This window comes from Nerophis lumbriciformis, linkage group LG12 (genome assembly GCF_033978685.3).
Source record: "Nerophis lumbriciformis linkage group LG12, RoL_Nlum_v2.1, whole genome shotgun sequence".
In the NCBI taxonomy this organism is placed as follows: Eukaryota; Metazoa; Chordata; class Actinopteri; order Syngnathiformes; family Syngnathidae; genus Nerophis; species Nerophis lumbriciformis.
The window spans coordinates 3,324,288-3,346,609 of record NC_084559.2 but is presented as its reverse complement, the minus strand read 5'-3'; the positions used below and the strand labels follow the sequence as shown (position 1 = coordinate 3,346,609).

Below are 22,322 nucleotides of genomic sequence, written 5' to 3'. Positions count from 1 at the left end.
TTACTCTGCTATGAATGGGAATAAAGTTGCACCACAAAGCAAGTCGGACCAAAACGAAGTTTAAGGAACAAAAAAAATTCCCGGTTTTCCCGAAATTCCAGGAATTACTCAATTAAAAACTCATAATTTCTTTACCAATGTAAACAATTCCAACACCAACCAATTCAGCTCATTCATGCTCCTAAACATTTTCAAAAAATCCCGCTTTTCCCCAAATTTCCAGGAAGTTCCCATTGAAATGAATGAGACATTTTTCAAACTTCAACTATTCCCACATTCTTCAACCCATTCAAACCATTCCACCTTCAACACATTCAACTCATCCTGGACATTCCAACTACCATTTTTTCAAATTCAACAAATTTCCAGGAATTCCCATTTTTTGAACCCTTAAGTTCAACTACTCCTTTCACATTGTTCAACCTATTTCAACTGTTCGACCGTCAAAATACTCTTCATATTCAGGACAAAAACTAAGTTGGTTAAGGAACTAGAACAATTCCCGGTTTTTCCGAAATTCCAGGAATTTCTCAATTAAAAACTGTCACAAATTCATCATTTCTTGACCGATTTAAACAATTCCAACACCAACCAATTCAGATCATTCAGGACATTCATGCTCCTAATCATTTTCCAAAAAAATCCCACTTTTCCCAAAATTCACAAATTTTCAGGAAGTTCCCTTTAAAATGAGACGTTTTTCAAACTTCAACTATTCCCACATTTTACCAAAATTCCAGGAATTTCTCAATTAAAAACGGTCTCTAACTCAACATTTCTTGAACGATTTAAATGATTCCAACACCAACGAATTCAGCTCATTCAGGACATGCATGTTACTAAACGTTTTCAAAAAAATCCCGCTTTTCCCCAAATTTCCAGGAAGTTCCCATTGAAATTAATGAGACATTTTTCAAACTTCCACTGTTCCGACATTCTTCAACCCATTCAAACCATTCCACCTTCAACACACTCAACTCATCCTGGACATTCCAACTACCATTTTTCCAAATTCAACAAATTTCCAGGAATTCACGTTTTTTGAACCCTTAAGTTCGACTACTCCTTTCACATTTTTCAACCCATTTCAACCGTTCCACCGTCAAAACACTCCTCATATTCAGGACAAAAACCAAGTTGGTTAAGGAACTAGAACAATTCCCGGTTTTTCCGAAATTCCAGGAATTTCTCAATTAAAAACTGTCACAAATTCATAATTTCTTGACCGATTTAAACAATTCCAACACCAACCAATTCAACTCTATCAGGACATTCATGCTCCTAATCATTTTCAAAAAATCCCACTTTTCCCAAAATTCCCAAATTTCCAGGAAGTTCCCGTTGAAATGAAGGGGGCATTTTTCCAAGTTGGACAATTCCCACATTTTTAACCCATTCAAACCATTCCACCTTCAACACATTCAACTGATCCTGGACATTCAAACTACCACCTTCAAAACGCTCCTCATATTCAGGACAAAAATCAAGTTGGTTAAGGAACTAGAACAATTCCCGGTTTTCCCAAAATTCCAGGAATTTCTCAATTAAAAACTGTCACTAATTCCTAAAATTCCCAAATGTCCAGGAAGTTCCCATTGAAATGAATGGGACATGTTTTCAAGTTGCACAATTCCCACATTTTTCAACCTATTCAAACCATTTTTTAAGGGATTCACCCCCTTGGTTGAATCATTTCCAATTGCTTCTGACCACAAAGCAAGTCGGACAAAAACCAAGTTGGTTAAGGAACAAGACAAATTCCCGGTTTTACCAAAATTCCAGGAATTACTACTATTACTATAAAGTCATAATTTCTTGACCGATTTAAACAATTCCAACACCAACCAATTCAGCTCATTCCGGACATTCATGTTCCTAATCATTTTCAAAAAAATCCCGCTTTTCCTCAAATTCCAGGAAGTTCCCATTGAAATGAATGACATCATTTTTTCAAACTTCAACTATTCCTACATTCTTCAACCCATTCAAACCATTCCACTTTCAACACATTCAACTCATCCTGGACATTCAAACTACCATTTTTCCACATTCAACACATTTCCAGAAATTCCTGTTTTTTGGTAACCTATTTCCACTCTTAAGATCGACTACCCCTTTCACATTTTTCAACCCATTTCAACCGTTCCACCGTCAAAACGCCCCTCGTATTCAGGACAAAAACCAAGTTGGTTAAGGAACTAGAAAAATTCCCGGTTTTACCAAAATTCCAGGAATTTCTTAAATAAAAACGGTCACTAATTCAACATTTCTTGACCGATTTAAACAATTCCAACACCAGCCAATTCATGCTCCTAATCATTTCTTTAAAAAAAATCCCACTTTCCCCAAAATTTCCAGGAAGTTCCCATTGAAATGAATGACATCATTTTTCAAACTTCAACTATTCCCACATTCTTCAACCCATTCAAACCATGGACAAAAACCAAGTTGGTTAAGGAACTAGAAAAATTCCCGGTTTTACCAAAATTCCCAAATTTCCAGGAAGTTCCCATCGAAATGAATGGGACATTTTTCCAAGTTGCACAATTCCCACATTTTTCAACCTATTCAAACCATTTTTTAAGGGATTAACCCTCTTGGTTAAATCATTTCCAACTGCTTCAGACCGCAGTGCGCTTTATTTACTCTGCTATGAATGGGAATAAAGTTGCACCACAAAGCAAGTCGGACAAAAACCAAGTTGGTTAAGGAACAAGACAAATTCCCGGTTTTACCAAAATTCCAGGAATTACTTAATTGAAAAGACATAATTTCTTGACCGATTTAAACAATTCCAACACCAACCAATTCAGCTCATTCAGGACATTCATGTTCCTAATCATTTTCAAAAAAATCCCGCTTTTCCCCAAATTCCAGGAAGTTCCCATTGAAATGAATGACATCATTTTTCAAACTTCAACTATTCCCACATTCTTCAACCCATTCAAACCATTCCACATTCAACACATTCAACTCATCCTGGACATTCAAACTACCATTTTTCCACATTCAACACATTTCCAGAAATTCCTGTTTTTTGGTAACCTATTTCCACTCTTAAGTTCCACTACCCCTTTCACATTTTTCAACCCATTTCAACCGTTCCACCGTCAAAACGCCCCTCATATTCAGGACAAAAATCAAGTTGGTTAAGGAACTAGAAAAATTCCCGGTTTTACCAAAATTCCAGGAATTTCTTAAATAAAAACGGTCACTAATTCAACATTTCTTGACCGATTTAAACAATTCCAACACCAGCCAATTCAGCTCATTCAGGACATTCATGCTCTTAATCATTTCTTTAAAAAAATCCCACTTTCCCCAAAATTTCCAGGAAATTCCCATTGAAATGAATGACATTCATAACTATTCCCACATTCTTCAACCCATTCAACCCATGGACAGAAACCAAGTTGGTTAAGGAACTAGAAAAATTCACGCTTTTACCAAAATTCCAGGAATTTCTTAAATAAAAACTGTCACTAATTCAACATTTCTTGACCGATTTAAACAATTCCAACACCAGCCAATTCAGCTCATTCAGGACATTCATGCTCCTAATATTTTCTTTAAAAAAATCCCACTTTCCCCAACATTTCCAGGAAGTTCCCATTGAAATGAATGACATCATTTTTCAAACTTCAACTATTCTCACATTCTTCAACCCATTCAAACCATTCCCCCTTCAACATATTCAACTCATCCTGGACATTCAAACTACATTTTTTCCACATTCAACAAATTTCCAGGAATTCCCATTTTTTGAACCCTTAAGTTCAACTACTTCTTTCACATTGTTCAACCCATTTCAACCGTTCCAAAACACTCTTCATATTCAGGACAAAAACTAAGTTGGTTAAGGAACTAGCACAATTCCCGGTTTTTCCGAAATTCCAGGAATTTCTCAATTAAAAACTGTCACAAATTCATCAATTCTTGACCGATTTAAACAATTCCAACACCAACCAATTCAGCTCAATCAGGACATCCATGCTCCTAATCATTTTCAAAAAATCCCACTTTTCCCAAAATTCCCAAATTTCCAAGAAGTTCCCATTGAAATGAATGACATCACTTTTCAAACTTCAGCTATTCCCACATTCTTCAACCCATTCAAACCATTCCACCTTCAACACATTCAACTCATCCTGGACATTCAAGCTACCATTTTTCCACATTTAACACATTTCGAGAAATTCCCGTTTTTTGGAAACCTATTTCCACCCTTAAGTTCGACTACTCCTTTCACATTTTTCAACCCATTTCAACCGTTCCACCGTCAAAACGCACCACATATTCAGGACAAAAACCAAGCTGGTTAAGGAACTAGAACAATTCCCGGTTTTACCAAAATTCCAGGAATTTCTTATATAAAAACTGTCATTAATTCAACATTTCTTGACCGATTTAAACAATTCCAACACCAGCCAATTCAGCTCATTCAGGACATTCATGCTCCTATTCATTTCTTTTAAAAAAATCCCACTTTCCCAAAAATTTCCAGGAAGTTCCCATTGAAATGAATGGCATCATTTTTCAAACTTCAACTATTCCCACATTCTTCAACCCATTCATACCATTCCACCTTCAACACATTCAACACATTCAACTCATCCTGGACATTCAAGCTACCATTTTTCCACATTTAACACATTTCCAGAAATTCCCGTTTTTTGGAAAACTATTTCCACCCTTAAGTTTGACTACTCCTTTCACATTTTTCAACCCATTTCAACCGTTCCACTCATACAAAAACCAAGTTGGTTAAGAAATTTCTTGACCGATTTAAACAATTCCAACACCAGTCAATTCAGCTCATTCAGGACATTCATGCTCCTAATCATTTCTTTAAAAAAATCCCACTTTCCCCAAAATTTCCAGGAAGTTCCCATTGAAATGAATGACATTCATAACTATTCCCACATTCTTCAACCCATTCAAACCATCGACAAAAACCAAGTTGGTTAAGGAACTAGAAAAATTCCCGCTTTTACCAAAATTCCAGGAATTTCTTAAATAAAAACTGTCACTAATTCAACATTTCTTGACCGATTTAAACAATTCCAACACCAGCCAATTCAGCTCATTCAGGACATTCATGCTCCTAATATTTTCTTTAAAAAAATCCCACTTTCCCCAACATTTCCAGGAAGTTCCCATTGAAATGAATGACATCATTTTTCAAACTTCAACTATTCCTACATTCTTCAACCCATTCAAACCATTCCACCTTCAACACATTCAACTCATCCTGGACATTCAAACTACCATTTTTCCACATTCAACAAATTTCCAGGAATTCCCATTTTTTGAACCCTTAAGTTCAACTACTCCTTTCACATTGTTCAACCCATTTCAACTGTTCCACCGTCAAAACACTCTTTATATTCAGGACAAAAACTAAGTTGGTTAAGGAACTAGAAAAATTCCCGGTTTGACCAAAATTCCAGGAATTTCTTAAATAAAAACTGTCACTAGTTCAACATTTCTTGACCGATTTAAACAATTCCAACACCAGCCAATTCAGCTCATTCAGGACATCCATGCTCCTAATAATTTAAAAAAAAAATCCCACTTTCCAATTTCCAGGAAGTTCCCATTGAAATGAATGACATTCATAACTATTCCCACATTCTTCAACCCATTCAAACCATGGACAAAAACCAAGTTGGTTAAGGAACTAGAAAAATTCCCGGTTTTACCAAAAATCCCAAATTTCCAGGAAGTTCCCATTGAAATGAATGGGACATTTTTCCAAGTTGCATAATTCCCACAGTTTTCAACCTATTCAAACCATTTTTTAAGGGATTAACCCTCTTGGTTGATTCCTTTCCAACTGCTCCTGACCGCAGTGCGCTTTATTTACTCTGCTATGAATGGGAATAAAGTTGCACCACAAAGCAAGTCGGACAAAAACCAAATTGGTTAAGGAACTAGAAAAATTCCCGGTTTTCATGAAATTCCAGGAATTACTCAATTAAAAACTGTTGCTAATTCACCATTTCTTGACCGATTTAAACAATTCCAACACCAACCAATTCAGCTCATTCAGGACATCCATGCTCCTAATCATTTTTTTTTAAATCCCGCTTTTCCCAAAATTCACAAATTTTCAGGAAGTTCCCTTAATTGAGACATTTTTCAAACTTCCACTGTTCCGACATTCTTTCTTCAACCCATTCAAACCATTCCCCCTTCAACACATTCAACTCATCCTGGACATTTCAACTATCATTTTTCCAAATTCAACAAATTTCCAGGAATTCACGTTTTTTGAACCCTTAAGTTCGACTACTCCTTCCACATTTTTCAACCCATTTCAGCCGTTCCACCGTCAAAACACTCCTCATATTCAGGACAAAAACCAAGTTGGTTAAGGAACTAGAACAATTCCCGGTTTTTCCGAAATTCCAGGAATTTCTCAATTAAAAACGAATTCATAATTTCTTGACCGATTTAAACAATTCCAACACCAACCAATTCAGCTCATTCAGGACATTCATGTTCCTAATAATTTCTTTAAAAAAATCCCACTTTTCCCAAAATTTCCAGGAAGTTCCCATTGAAATGAATGGGACATTTTTCCAAGTTGCACAATTCCCACATTTTTCAACCTATTCAAACCATTTTTTAAGGGATTCACCCTCTTGGTTGATTCATTTCCAACTGCTTCAGACCGCAGTGCGCTTTATTTACTCTGCTATGAATGGGAATAAAGTTGCACCACAAAGCAAGTCGGACAAAAACCAAATTGGTTAAGGAACTAGAAAAATTCCCGGTTTTCATGAAATTCCAGGAATTACTCAATTAAAAACTGTTGCTAATTCACCATTTCTTGACCGATTTAAACAATTCCAACACCAACCAATTCAGCTCATTCAGGACATCCATGCTCCTAATCATTTTTTTTTAAATCCCGCTTTTCCCAAAATTCACAAATTTTCAGGAAGTTCCCTTAATTGAGACATTTTTCAAACTTCCACTGTTCCGACATTCTTTCTTCAACCCATTCAAACCATTCCCCCTTCAACACATTCAACTCATCCTGGACATTCCAACTATCATTTTTCCAAATTCAACAAATTTCCAGGAATTCACGTTTTTTGAACCCTTAAGTTCGACTACTCCTTCCACATTTTTCAACCCATTTCAGCCGTTCCACCGTCAAAACACTCCTCATATTCAGGACAAAAACCAAGTTGGTTAAGGAACTAGAACAATTCCCGGTTTTTCCGAAATTCCAGGAATTTCTCAATTAAAAACGAATTCATAATTTCTTGACCGATTTAAACAATTCCAACACCAACCAATTCAGCTCATTCAGGACATTCATGTTCCTAATAATTTCTTTAAAAAAATCCCACTTTTCCCAAAATTTCCAGGAAGTTCCCATTGAAATGAATGGGACATTTTTCCAAGTTGCACAATTCCCACATTTTTCAACCTATTCAAACCATTTTTTAAGGGATTCACCCTCTTGGTTGATTCATTTCCAACTGCTTCAGACCGCAGTGCGCTTTATTTACTCTGCTATGAATGGGAATAAAGTTGCACCACAAAGCAAGTCGGACAAAAACCAAATTGGTTAAGGAACTAGAAAAATTCCCGGTTTTCATGAAATTCCAGGAATTACTCAATTAAAAACTGTTGCTAATTCACCATTTCTTGACCGATTTAAACAATTCCAACACCAACAAATTCAGCTCATTCAGGACATCCATGCTCCTAATCATTTTTTTTTAAATCCCGCTTTTCCCAAAATTCACAAATTTTCAGGAAGTTCCCTTAATTGAGACATTTTTCAAACTTCCACTGTTCCGACATTCTTTCTTCAACCCATTCAAACCATTCCCCCTTCAACACATTCAACTCATCCTGGACATTCCAACTATCATTTTTCCAAATTCAACAAATTTCCAGGAATTCACGTTTTTTGAACCCTTAAGTTCGACTACTCCTTCCACATTTTTCAACCCATTTCAGCCGTTCCACCGTCAAAACACTCCTCATATTCAGGACAAAAACCAAGTTGGTTAAGGAACTAGAACAATTCCCGGTTTTTCCGAAATTCCAGGAATTTCTCAATTAAAAACGAATTCATAATTTCTTGACCGATTTAAACAATTCCAACACCAACCAATTCAGCTCATTCAGGACATTCATGTTCCTAATAATTTCTTTAAAAAAATCCCACTTTTCCCAAAATTTCCAGGAAGTTCCCATTGAAATGAATGGGACATTTTTCCAAGTTGCACAATTCCCACATTTTTCAACCTATTCAAACCATTTTTTAAGGGATTCACCCTCTTGGTTGATTCATTTCCAACTGCTTCAGACCGCAGTGCGCTTTATTTACTCTGCTATGAATGGGAATAAAGTTGCACCACAAAGCAAGTCGGACAAAAACCAAGTTGGTTAAGGAACAAGACAAATTCCCGGTTTTCCCGAAATTCCAGGAATTACTCAATTAAAAACTCATAATTTCTTGACCAATTGGTTCCAACACCATCCAATTCAGCTCATTCATGCTCCTAAACATTTTCAAAAAATCCCGCTTTTCCCCAAATTTCCAGGAAGTTCCCATTGAAATGAATGAGACATTTTTCAAACTTTCACTATTCCCACATTCTTCAACCGATTCAAACCATTCCCCCTTCAACACATTCAACTCATCCTGGACATTCCAACTACCATTTTTCCAAATTCAACAAATTTCCAGGAATTCACGTTTTTTGAACCCTTAAGTTTGACTACTCCTTCCACATTTTTCAACCCATTTCAGCCGTTCCACCGTCAAAACACTCCTCATATTCAGGACAAAAACCAAGTTGGTTAAGGAACTAGAACAATTCCTGTTTTTTCAGAAATTCCAGGAATTTCTCAATTAAAAACTGTCACTAATTCCTCATTTCTTGACCGATTTAAACAATTCCAACACCAACCAATTCAGCTCAATCAGGACATTCATGTTCCTAATCATTTTCCAAAAAATCCCGCTTTTCCCCACATTCTTCAACCCTTTCAAACCATTCCACCTTCAACACACTCAACTCATCCTGGACATTCCAACTACCATTTTTTCCAAATTCAACAAATTTCCAGGAATTCCCATTTTTTTAACCCTTAAGTTCAACTACTCCTTTCACATTGTTCAACCTATTTCAACTGTTCCACCGTCAAAACACTCCTCATATTCAGGACAAAAACCAAGTTGGTTAAGGAACTAGAACAATTCCCGGTTTTTCCGAAATTCCAGGAATTTCTCAATTAAAAACCGTCACAAATTCATCATTTCTTGACCGATTTAAACAATTCCAACACCAACCAATTCAGCTCAATCAGGACATCCATGCTTCTAATCATTTTCCAAAAAATCCCACTTTTCCCAAAATTCCCAAATTTCCAGGAAGTTCCCGTTGAAATGAAGGGGGCATTTTTCCAAGTTGGACATCCATCCATCCACCCATTCAAACCATTCCACATTCAACTGATCCTGGACATTCAAACTACCACCGTCAAAACGCTCCTCATATTCAGGACAAAAATCATGTTGGTTAAGGAACTAGGAAAATTCCCGGTTTTACCAAAATTCCAGGAATTTCTTAAATAAAAACTGTCACTAATTCAACATTTCTTTACCGATTTAAACAATTACAACACCAGTCAATTCAGCTCATTCAGGACATTCATGCTCCTATAATTAAAAAAAAAAAATCCCACTTTCCCCAAAATTTCCAGGAAGTTCCCATTGAAATGAATGACATTCATAACTATTCCCACATTCTTCAACCCATTCAAACCATGGACAAAAACCAAGTTGGTTAAGGAACTAGAAAAATTCCCGGTTTTACCAAAATTCCCAAATTTCCAGGAAGTTCCCATTGAAATGAATGGGACATTTTTCCAAGTTGCACAATTCCCACATTTTTCAACCTATTCAAACCATTTTTTTAAGGGATTAAAACCCTCTTGGTTGATTCATTTCCAACTGCTTCAGACCGCAGTGCGCTTTATTTACTCTGCTATGAATGGGAATAAAGTTGCACCACAAAGCAAGTCGGACAAAAACCAAGTTGGTTAAGGAACAAGACAAATTCCCGGTTTTCCCGAAATTCCAGGAATTACTCAATTAAAAACTCATAATTTCTTGACCAATTGGTTCCAACACCAACCAATTCAGCTCATTCATGCTCCTAAACATTTTCAAAAAATCCCGCTTTTCCCCAAATTTCCAGGAAGTTCCCATTGAAATGAATGAGACATTTTTCAAACTTTCACTATTCCCACATTCTTCAACCGATTCAAACCATTCCCCCTTCAACACATTCAACTCATCCTGGACATTCCAACTACCATTTTTCCAAATTCAACAAATTTCCAGGAATTCACGTTTTTTGAACCCTTAAGTTCGACTACTCCTTCCACATTTTTCAACCCATTTCAGCCGTTCCACCGTCAAAACACTCCTCATATTCAGGACAAAAACCAAGTTGGTTAATGAACTAGAACAATTCCTGTTTTTTCAGAAATTCCAGGAATTTCTCAATTAAAAACTGTCACTAATTCCTCATTTCTTGACCGATTTAAACAATTCCAACACCAACCAATTCAGCTCAATCAGGACATTCATGTTCCTAATCATTTTCCAAAAAATCCCGCTTTTCCCCACATTCTTGAATTCAACCCTTTCAAACCATTCCACCTTCAACACACTCAACTCATCCTGGACATTCCAACTACCATTTTTCCAAATTCAACAAATTTCCAGGAATTCCCATTTTTTGAACCCTTAAGTTCAACTACTCCTTTCACATTGTTCAACCTATTTCAACTGTTCCACCGTCAAAACACTCTTCATATTGAGGACAAAAACTAAGTTGGTTAAGGAACTAGAACAATTCCCGTTTTTTCCGAAATTCCAGGAATTTCTCAATTAAAAACTGTCACAAATTCATCATTTCTTGACCGATTTAAACAATTCCAACACCAACCAATTCAGCTCATTCATGCTCCTAATCATTTTCCAAAAAATCCCACTTTTCCCAAAATTCGCAAATTTCCAGGAAGTTCCCGTTGAAATGAAGGGGGCATTTTTCCAAGTTGGACAATTCCCACATTTTTAAACCCATTCAAACCATTCCACCTTCAACACATTCAACTGATCCTGGACATTCAAACTACCACCGTCAAAACGCTCCTCATATTCAGGACAAAAACCAAGTTGGTTAAGAAACTAGAAAAATTCCCGGTTTTACCAAAATTCCAGGAATTTCTTCAATAAAAACTGTCACTAATTCAACATTTCTTGACCGATTTAAACAATTCCAACACCAGTCAATTCAGCTCATTCAGGACATTCATGCTCCTATTCATTTCTTTTAAAAAAATCCCACTTTCCCCAAAATTTCCAGGAAGTTCCCATTGAAATGAATGACATTCATAACTATTCCCACATTCTTCAACCCATTCAAACCATGGACAAAAACCAAGTTGGTTAAGGAACTAGAAAAATTCCCAGTTTTACCAAAATTCCCAAATTTCCAGGAAGTTCCCATTGAAATGAATGGGACATTTTTCCAAGTTGCACAATTTCCACATTTTTCAACCTATTCAAACCATTTTTTAAGGGATTAACCCCCTTGGTTGATTCCTTTCCAACTGCTTCAGACCGCAGTGCGCTTTATTTACTCTGCTATGAATGGGAATAAAGTTGCACCACAAAGCAAGTCGGATAAAAACCAAGTTGGTTAAGGAACAAGACAAATTCCCGGTTTTACCAAAATTCCAGGAATTACTTAATTAAAAAGTCATAATTTCTTGACCGATTTAAACAATTCCAACACCAACCAATTCAGCTCATTCCGGACATTCATGTTCCTAATCATTTTCAAAAAAATCCCGCTTTTCCTCAAATTCCAGGAAGTTCCCATTGAAATGAATGACATCATTTTTCAAACTTCAACTATTCCTACATTCTTCAACCCATTCAAACCATTCCACCTTCAACACATTCAACTCATCCTGGACATTCAAACTACCATTTTTCCACATTCAACACATTTCCAGAAATTCCTTTTGGTAACCTATTTCCACTCTTAAGATCGACTACCCCTTTCACATTTTTCAACCCATTTCAACCGTTCCACCGTCAAAACACTCCTCATATTCAGGACAAAAACCAAGTTGGTTAAGGAACTAGAACAATTCCCGGTTTTTCCGAAATTCCAGGAATTTCTCAATTAAAAACCGTCACAAATTCATCATTTCTTGACCGATTTAAACAATTCCAACACCAACCAATTCAGCTCAATCAGGACATTCATGCTCCTAATCATTTCCCAAAAAATCCCACTTTTCCCAAAATTCCCAAATTTCCAGGAAGTTCTCATTGAAATGAATGGGGCATTTTTCCAAGTTGCACAATTCCCACATTTTTCAACCCATTCAAACCATTCCACCTTCAACACATTCAACTGATCCTGGACATTCAAACTACCACCGTCAAAACGCCCCTCATATTCAGGACAAAAACCAAGTTGGTTAAGGAACTAGAACAATTCCCGGTTTTCCCGAAATTCCAGGAATTTCTAAATTAAAAACTGTCACTAATTCATCATTTCTTGACAGATTTAAACAATTCCAACACCAACCAATTCAGCTCATTCAGGACATTCATGCTCCTAATCATTTTCCAAAAATACCCGCTTTTCCCAAATTTCCAGGAAGTTCCCATTGAAATGAATGAGACATTTTTCTCACTCTCACTATTCCCACATTCTTCAACCCATTCAAACCATTCCACCTTCAACACACTCAACTCATCCTGGACATTCAAACTACCATTTTTCCAAATTCAACAAATTTCCAGAAATTCCTGTTTTTTTGGTAACCTATTTCCACCCTTAAGTTCGACTACTCCTTTCACATTTTTCAACCCTTTTCAACCGTTCCATCGTCAAAACACTCCTCATATTCAGGACAAAAATCAAGTTGGTTAAGGAACCAGAAAAATTCCCGGTTTTACCAAAATTCCAGGAATTTCTTAAATAAAAACTGTCAATCATTCAACATTTCTTGACCGATGTAAACAATTCCGACACCAACCAATTCAGCTCATTCAGGACATTCATGTTCCTAATAATTTCTTTAAAAAAATCCCACTTTTCCCAAAATTTCCAGGAAGTTCCCATTGAAATGAACGGGACATTTTTCCAAGTTGCACAAATCCCACATTTTTCAACCTATTCAAACCATTTTTTAAGGGATTCACCCCCTTGGTTGATTCATTTCCAACTGCTTCAGACCGCAGTGCGCTTTATTTACTCTGCTATGAATGGGAATAAAGTTGCACCACAAAGCAAGCCGGGGGGAAAAAAACAAAAAAACGTTTTTAAAAGAGCGAAACGATGCCGACACGTCCCAGGAAGAGGTTTTCATGGCAACAGTTGACCGGTAGCCTCGGACTCCTCTGGAGGCTTCGTCTACTTTGAAGCCATCACGTTTAAACACAAACAACGTCAACAAACTTACCTTGTTATTATTATTAAGATGATGATTAAGACCGGGCTGATCACGACGATGCTGAGCGTGTTACTCCGCCGTTACAACCGATATCCTTCCTCCTCCTCCTCTTCTCCGTTAATCACCGATTTTTCTTTGAAGTTATAAATCAATCCACATCGCTCCTTCTTGTCTTTCGGTCCCTTCCCTCCGGTAGAAAAATGTCCGTAAAAAGCTGGAGATCCCGTCATGTAGTTTGTCCACACACGAAGGAAGTGGCTGAGCGCAACTCTCGCTCCCAAGGCTTTGTAACAGGAAACCCGAGGAAGAGGAGGAGGAGGAAGAGGAGGACGCGGAGAGAGAGAGAGAGAGAGAGAGAGAGAGAGAGAGAGAGAGAGAGAGAGAGAGAGAGAGAGGGGGAGAGAGAGAGACAACGTGTCTTCCTCCAAGTTGCACACGCACATGGGTGGAGGGATGAAGACGTTAGCGTGTGCTCCTGCGGCACATCACAGCAGGACTTTTTAGGGATAAAAAAAAAGGCAGACCAACCAACAGGTCCCCCGCCCATTGGCGCCTCTCGACAAGGACCCCCAACACAGGCCAGGGGCCCCCAGCGGCCATTAACTGCCAACCTCTATTGTATAAAGTGAATGACCTTTTTTTTTTTTTTTTTTGGTACTCGCCGGAGCTTTGAAACTGTGTGCCGCATGCCAGATGAAAGACAGAGACCAATGAAGAGGTGACAATTCAGTCAGTTATTCAGTTAAAAAGGGATAGCATTCACACATATGGTTTTCTACACTAAAATTAATCTATTGTTATTATAGTGTGAATCAGTGACGTGCGGTCATTAGAGGCAGGTGAGGCTGCCATCATGGAAAGAAAAAAAAGGAAAAAGGAAAAAAAAAAAAATTAAATTGTTATACAGGTAAAAAGCCAGTAAATTAGAATATTTTGAAAAACTTGATTTATTTCAGTAATTGCATTCAAAAGGTGTAACTTGTACATTATATTTATTCATTGCACACAGACTGATGCATTCAAATGTTTATTTCATTTAATTTTGATGATTTGAAGTGGCAACAAATGAAAATCCAAAATTCCGTGTGTCACAAAATTAGAATATTACTTAAGGCTAATACAAAAAAAGGGATTTTTAGAAATGTTGGCCAACTGAAAAGTATGAAAATGAAAAATATGAGCATGTACAATACTCAATACTTGGTTGGAGCTCCTTTTGCCTCAATTACTGCGTTAATGCGGCGTGGCATGGAGTCGATGAGTTTCTGGCACTGCTCAGGTGTTATGAGAGCCCAGGTTGCTCTGATAGTGGCCTTCAACTCTTCTGCGTTTTTGGGTCTGGCATTCTGCATCTTCCTTTTCACAATACCCCACAGATTTTCTATGGGGCTAAGGTCAGGGGAGTTGGCGGGCCAATTTAGAACAGAAATACCATGGTCCGTAAACCAGGCACGGGTAGATTTTGCGCTGTGTGCAGGCGCCAAGTCCTGTTGGAACTTGAAATCTCCATCTCCATAGAGCAGGTCAGCAGCAGGAAGCATGAAGTGCTCTAAAACTTGCTGGTAGACGGCTGCGTTGACCCTGGATCTCAGGAAACAGAGTGGACCGACACCAGCAGATGACATGGCACCCCAAACCATCACTGATGGTGGAAACTTTACACTAGACTTCAGGCAACGTGGATCCTGTGCCTCTCCTGTCTTCCTCCAGACTCTGGGACCTCGATTTCCAAAGGAAATGCAAAATTTGCATGGTTGGGTGATGGTTTGGGGTGCCATGTCATCTGCTGGTGTCGGTCCACTCTGTTTCCTGAGATCCAGGGTCAACGCAACCGTCTACCAGCAAGTTTTAGAGCACTTCATGCTTCCTGCTGCTGACCTGCTCTATGGAGATGGAGATTTCAAGTTCCAACAGGACTTGGCGCCTGCACACAGCGCAAAATCTACCCGTGCCTGGTTTACGGACCATGGTATTTCTGTTCTAAGTTGGCCCGCCAACTCCCCTGACCTTAGCCCCATAGAAAATCTGTGGGGTATTGTGAAAAGGAAGATGCAGAATGCCAGACCCAAAAACGCAGAAGAGTTGAAGGCCACTATCAGAGCAACCTGGGCTCTCATAACACCTGAGCAGTGCCAGAAACTCATCGACTCCATGCCACGCCGCATTAACGCAGTAATTGAGGCAAAAGGAGCTCCAACCAAGAATTGAGTATTGTACATGCTCATATTTTTTATTTTCATACTTTTCAGTTGGCCAACATTTCTAAAAATCCCTTTTTTGTATTAGCCTTAAGTAATATTCTAATTTTGTGACACACGGAATTTTGGATTTTCATTTGTTGCCACTTCAAATCATCAAAATTAAATGAAATAAACATTTGAATGCATCAGTCTGTGTGCAATGAATAAATATAATGTACAAGTTACACCTTTTGAATGCAATTACTGAAATAAATCAAGTTTTTCAAAATATTCTAATTTACTGGCTTTTACCTGTATGTATCCAGTGATTATACTATAAAGTTATTTTCCATTTAACTTCACCAGTTTTAGATTATTTTTATTCAAAATCGCTGAATTTTCACATTTGCCGTTCAAATACTGAGAAGAGACGGTGATCAGCAGCCAGTTGAGGCACGTCACTCAGTGCCTCAACATGGATTGCGGACTCGGCTAACTGCTGGCCTGCTGTGCAGTGAGACCGTATTGCTATATGAATTATATTATACATTTCCATAGTTTAGTTAGCTGAGGTATATAATGTACAGTGTATTTTGTCAACAACTGTATGTGTGTAACGTATTTCTTGTGCTGAGCGATCATAAAACTGCTGCGAAGACGCACTGGCTGAGGCTCGCGTAACCCCGCCTCCTGGTGCCGGTTAACGCACCTCCGCCGCAGACTGCACCCCCCGACGGGAGCGCCACACCAACCAAAGCCCACACCCAAACCCTCCACGTGCAAGACCGAATCCACCCAAAAAAAGTCACTTAACAAGAAGCCAAAAAGTGCAAAAAGAACATTGCTCGCGCCGGAGGAGCCGTGAACGACTGCAGGGACACAACATTAGGTACACCTGCAGACTGCAGCACGGATTTCATATTTCATTCATTCACAACTCCTCCAACACGAACACCACTGTTCCCGCACTTATAAGTAAAGGTAAGACCATAATAACGTTTTTTTTATTAAATGTGCTTTTTTGTGTGCTACAATTTGTATGTGTAAAGTTAAAGTTAAGTTAAAGTACCAATGATTGTCACACACACACTAGGTGTGGTGAAATTTGTCCTCTGCATTTGACCCATCCCCTTGCTCACCCCCTGGGAGGTGAGGGGAGCAGTGGGCAGCAGCGGCGCCGCGCCCGGGAATAATTGTTGGTGATTTAACCCCCAATTCCAACCCTTGATGCTGAGTGCCAAGCAGGGAAGAATGCTGGTATGAGCTTTTAAACATAACCCGTTAACTGCTGCCAATCAAATGGTGAATAAGATACTCTTTAGGGTTCATATGTTTGTAAATCTGACTGTGATGAAGTCAGTGCCTCACCAGTCATGAACCTCACCGCACGTCACTGGTGTGAATGCTTTGGAGCATTCATATATATGGTTTTCTACACCAAAATTAATCTATTTATTGTGTGAATGCTCCAAAGCCTTCACACATATGGTTTTCTACACCAATATTTTCTATCTATTATTATTATTGTGTGAATGCTCCAAAGCATTCATACATGGTTTTCTACACCAAAATGTATCTATTTATTGTGTGAATGTTCCAAAGCATTCACACATAAGGTTTTCTACACCAAAATTAATCTATTATTATTATTGCGTGAATGCTCCAATGCATTCACTCATATGGTTTTCTACACCAAAATTCATCTATTTATTGTGTGAATGCTCCAAAGCATTCACACATATGGTTTTCTACAGCAATATTCTCTATCTATAATTATTATTGTGTGAATGCTCCAAAGCTTTCACACATGGTTTTCTACACCAAAATTCATCTATTTATTGTGTGAATGTTCCAAAGGATTCACACATAAGGTTTTCTACACCAAAATTAATCTATTATTATTATTGCGTGAATGCTCCAAAGCATTCACTCATATGGTTTTCTACACCAAAATTCATCTATTTATTGTGTGAATGCTCCAAAGCATATGGTTTTCTACACCAATATTCTCTATCTATTATTATTATTGCGTGAATGCTCCAAAGCATTCACTCATATGGTTTTCTACACCAAAATTCATCTATTTATTGTGTGAATGCTCCATTCACATATGGTTTTCTACACCAATATTCTCTATCTATTATTATTATTGTGTGAATGCTCCAAAGCATTCACGCATATGGTTTTCTACACCAATATTCTCTATCTATAATTATTAATGTGTGAATGCTCCAAAGCTTTCACACATGGTTTTCTACACCAAAATTCATCTATTTATTGTGTGAATGTTCCAAAGCATTCACACATAAGGTTTTCTACACCAAAATTAATCTATTATTATTATTGCGTGAATGCTCCAATGCATTCACTCATATAGTTTTCTACACCAAAATTCATCTATTTATTGTGTGAATGCTCCATTCACACATGGTTTTCTACACCAAAATTCATCAATTTATTGTGTGAATGTTCCAAAGCATTCACACATAAGGTTTTCTACACCAAAATTAATCTATTATTATTATTGCGTGAATGCTCCAAAGCATTCACTCATATGGTTTTCTACACCAAAATTCATCAATTTATCATGTATATGCTCCAAAGCATTCACACATTTGGTTTTCTACACCAAAATTCATCTATTTATTGTGTGAATGTTCCAAAGCATTCACACAAACCCCGGCCGAGTCATACCAAAGACTATAAAAATGGGACCCATTACCTCCCTGCTTGGCACTCAGCATCAAGGGTTGGAATTGGGGGTTAAATCACCAAAAATTATTCCCGGGCGTGGCACCGCTGCTGCCCACTGCTCCAAAGCATTCACAGATATGGTTTTCTACACCAAAATTCATCTATTTATTATTATTATTGTGTGAATGCTCCAAAGCATTCACACATATGGTTTTCTACACCAAAATTCATCTATTATTATTATTGTGTGAATGCTCCAATGGATTTGTTAATGAAAATGTATTCTCAAAAAGCCTTTCTCAACACATTTTGATCACGGCGCCCGTAATCCTCCACCCTCTACTCAGCATCAACCTCTGTGTAGCTCCTTGATGAGCATGTGATGCGTCCGTGTTGAACTCCCCCATCTCCGTGTGTCCACATTGTGAAGGTCCGGGAGGAGAACATGACCGGCGGATTATGTCGGGTGGTAATATAAGTATTATCACAGATCTTGCGGCGCAAACACGGGTTCTGCCGTTCCTTACACAGCCAAGACCGCCACGAAAAATGTAATATGATTGATTTTCTCTGGGCGGTTCTTCGCAGGTCTCAGGGTGAGTGAGGGATGATCAGAGTTTGTGTACGGTGATAAATTATGCAATTTCACCTAATTGGCCCAAAAAATATATTTTTTTGCAAATCAATAATTATAATCTGCAAATAATGTGCCGTTGCTTAGTGTCTGTGCTGTGTAAGAACTCGGCAGGGTAGCCACGTAATACTCCATACCAGCAGGTAGTTAATTGCTTTGTAAAAGTCGGAACGTGTCGGGTGAGAACGAGGATGGTTTGTTGTGATCCCAATATGCAGACCACAGCGGGAGGCAGAGTGCAGGTAAAAAGGTATGAACAAAAGCTATGCAAAGCGAAAGTAAAACTGAACTGGCTACAAAAGTCAACAGAAACAAAATGCTGGACGACAGCAAAAACTTACGGCGTCCGCAAAGTACATCCGTACATGACGTGAAAATCAACAATGTCCACACAAAGAAGGATAGCAACGACTTAAATAGTTTTGCTTGCTAACAACAAAACAGGAAGGGCCACCAAAATAAGAGCGCAAGACAAGAACAAAAGCAACACACAGGAAAACACCAACAAACTCAAAATAAGGCACGACGACCTGGTGGGGTTGAATTTTTTAACCTTTTCTGCTGGTGGTGTGCCTCCATATTTTTTAATGAAAAAAATGTGCCTTGCCTCAAAAAAGGTTGAAAAACACTGATCTAATTTCACCTATTTGGGTTAAAAAAATTTTTTTGCAAACCAGTAATTATAGTCTACAAATGATGTGTTGTTGTTGAGTGTCGGTGCTGTCTAGAGCTCGGCAGAGTGACCGTGTAATACTCTTCCGTATCAGTCGGTGGCAGCAGGTAGCTAATTGCTTTGTAGATGTCGGAAACAGCGGGAGGCAGCGTGCAGGTAAAAAGGTGGCTAATGCTTAAACCAAAAATAAACAAAAGGTGAGTGCCCCTAAGAAAAGGCATTGAAGCTTAGGGAAGGCTATGCAGAACGAAACTAAAACTGAACTGGCTACAAAAGTAGACAGAAACAAAATGCTGGACGACAGCAAAAACTTACGACGTCCGCAAAGTACATCCGTACATGACGTGGCAATCAACAATGTCCACACAAAGAAGGATAGCAACAACTTAAATAGTCTTGCTTGCTAACGCAAAGCAGGTGCGGGGGAATAGCGCTTAAAGGAAGACAGGAAAACACCAACAAAACAGGAAGGGCCACCAAAATAAGAGCGCAAGACAAGAACAAAAGCATTACACACAGGAAAACACCAACAAACTCAAAATAAGGCACGACGACCTGGTGGGGTTTCATTTTTTAACGTTTTCTGCTGGTGGTGTGCCTCCGTATTTTTTAATGAAAAAAATGTGCCTTGCCTCAAAAAAGGTTGAAAAACACGGATCTAATTTCACCTATTTGGGTTAAAAAAAATTTTTGCAAACCAGTAACTATAGTCTACAAATTATGTGTTGTTGTTGAGTGTCGGTGCTGTCTAGAGCTCGGCAGAGTGACCGTGTAATACTCTTCCGTATCAGTCGGTGGCAGCAGGTAGCTAATTGCTTTGTAGATGTCGGAAACAGCGGGAGGCAGCGTGCAGGTAAAAAGGTGGCTAATGCTTAAACTAAAAATAAACAAAAGGTGAGTGCCCCTAAGAAAAGGCATTGAAGCTTAGGGAAGGCTATGCAGAACGAAACTAAAACTGAAGTGGTTACAAAAGTAAACAGAAACAAAATGCTGGACGACAGCAAAAACTTACGGCGTCCGCAAAGTACATCCGTACATGACGTGACAATCAACAATGTCCACACAAAGAAGGATAGCAACAACTTAAATAGTCTTGCTTGCTAACAACAAAACAGGAAGGGCCACCAAAATAAGAGCGCAAGACAAGAACAAAAGCAACACACAGGAAAACACCAACAAACTCAAAATAAGGCACGACGACCTGGTGGGGTTTAATTTTTTAACCTTTTCTGCTGGTGGTGTGCCTCCATATTTTTTAATGAAAAAAATGTGCCTTGCCTCAAAAAAGGTTGAAAAACACTGATCTAATTTCACCTATTTGGGTTAAAAAAAAAAAATTCAAACCAGTAATTATAGTCTACAAATGATGTGTTGTTGTTGAGTGTCGGTGCTGTCTAGAGCTCGGCAGAGTGACCGTGTAATACTCTTCCGTATCAGTCGGTGGCAGCAGGTAGCTAATTGCTTTGTAGATGTCGGAAACAGCGGGAGGCAGTGTGCAGGTAAAAAGGTGGCTAATGCTTAAACCAAAAATAAACAAAAGGTGAGTGCCCCTAAGAAAAGGCATTGAAGCTTAGGGAAGGATATGCAGAACAAAACTAAAACTGAACTGGCTACAAAAGTAAACAGAAACAAAATGCTGGACGACAGCAAAAACTTACGGCGTCCGCAAAGTACATCCGTACATGACGTGACAATCAACAATGTCCACACAAAGAAGGATAGCAACGACTTAAATAGTCTTGCTTGCTAACAACAAAACAGGAAGGGCCACCAAAATAAGAGCGCAAGACAAGAACAAAAGCAACACACAGGAAAACACCAACAAACTCAAAATAAGGCACGACGACCTGGTGGGGTTTCATTTTTTTACGTTTTCTGCTGGTGGTGTGCCTCCGTATTTTTTTATGAAAAAAAATGTGCCTTGCCTCAAAAAAGGTTGAAAAACACTGATCTAATTTCACCTATTTGGATTACATTTTTTTTTGCAAACCAGTAATTATAGTCTACAAATTATGTGTTGTTGTTGAGTGTCGGTGCTGTCTAGAGCTCGGCAGAGTGACCGTGTAATACTCTTCCGTTTCAGTCGGTGGCAGCAGGTAGCTAATTGCTTTGTAGATGTCGGAAACAGCGGGAGGCATCGTGCAGGTAAAAAGGTGTCTAATGCTTAAACCAAAAATAAACAAAAGGTGAGTGCCCCTAAGAAAAGGCATTGAAGCTTAGGGAAGGCTATGCAGAACGAAACTAAAACTGAACTGGCTACAAAAGTAAACAGAAACAAAATGCTGGACGACAGCAAAAACTTACGGCGTCCGCAAAGTACATCCGTATATGACATGACAATCAACAATGTCCACACAAAGAAGGATAGCAACAACTTAAATAGTCTTGCTTGCTAACACAAAGCAGGTGCGGGGGAATAGTGCTTAAAGGAAGACAGGAAAACACCAACGAAACAGGAAGGGCCACCAAAATAAGAGCGCAAGACAAGAACAAAAGCATTACACACAGGAAAACACCAACAAACTCAAAATAAGGCACGACGACCTTGTGGGGTTTCATTTTTTAACGTTTTCTGCTGGTGGTGTGCCTCCATATTTTTTAATGAAAAAAATGTGCCTTG

At 38.4% G+C, this 22,322-nt stretch overlaps 1 protein-coding gene across 1 annotated transcript in view; it reads right to left on the bottom strand.

Annotated features, from left to right (window-relative positions):
• LOC133623021 (semaphorin-4C-like) overlaps positions 1-13,809 on the bottom strand; it is a 441,154-nt gene extending 427,345 nt beyond the window's left edge. The window contains exon 1 of the mRNA XM_061985929.2: positions 13,531-13,809. The gene's annotated coding sequence lies outside the window, so the exon portion shown is untranslated. The remainder of the gene's footprint in view (positions 1-13,530) is intronic.
• Between the last annotated feature and the right edge of the window lie 8,513 nt (positions 13,810-22,322).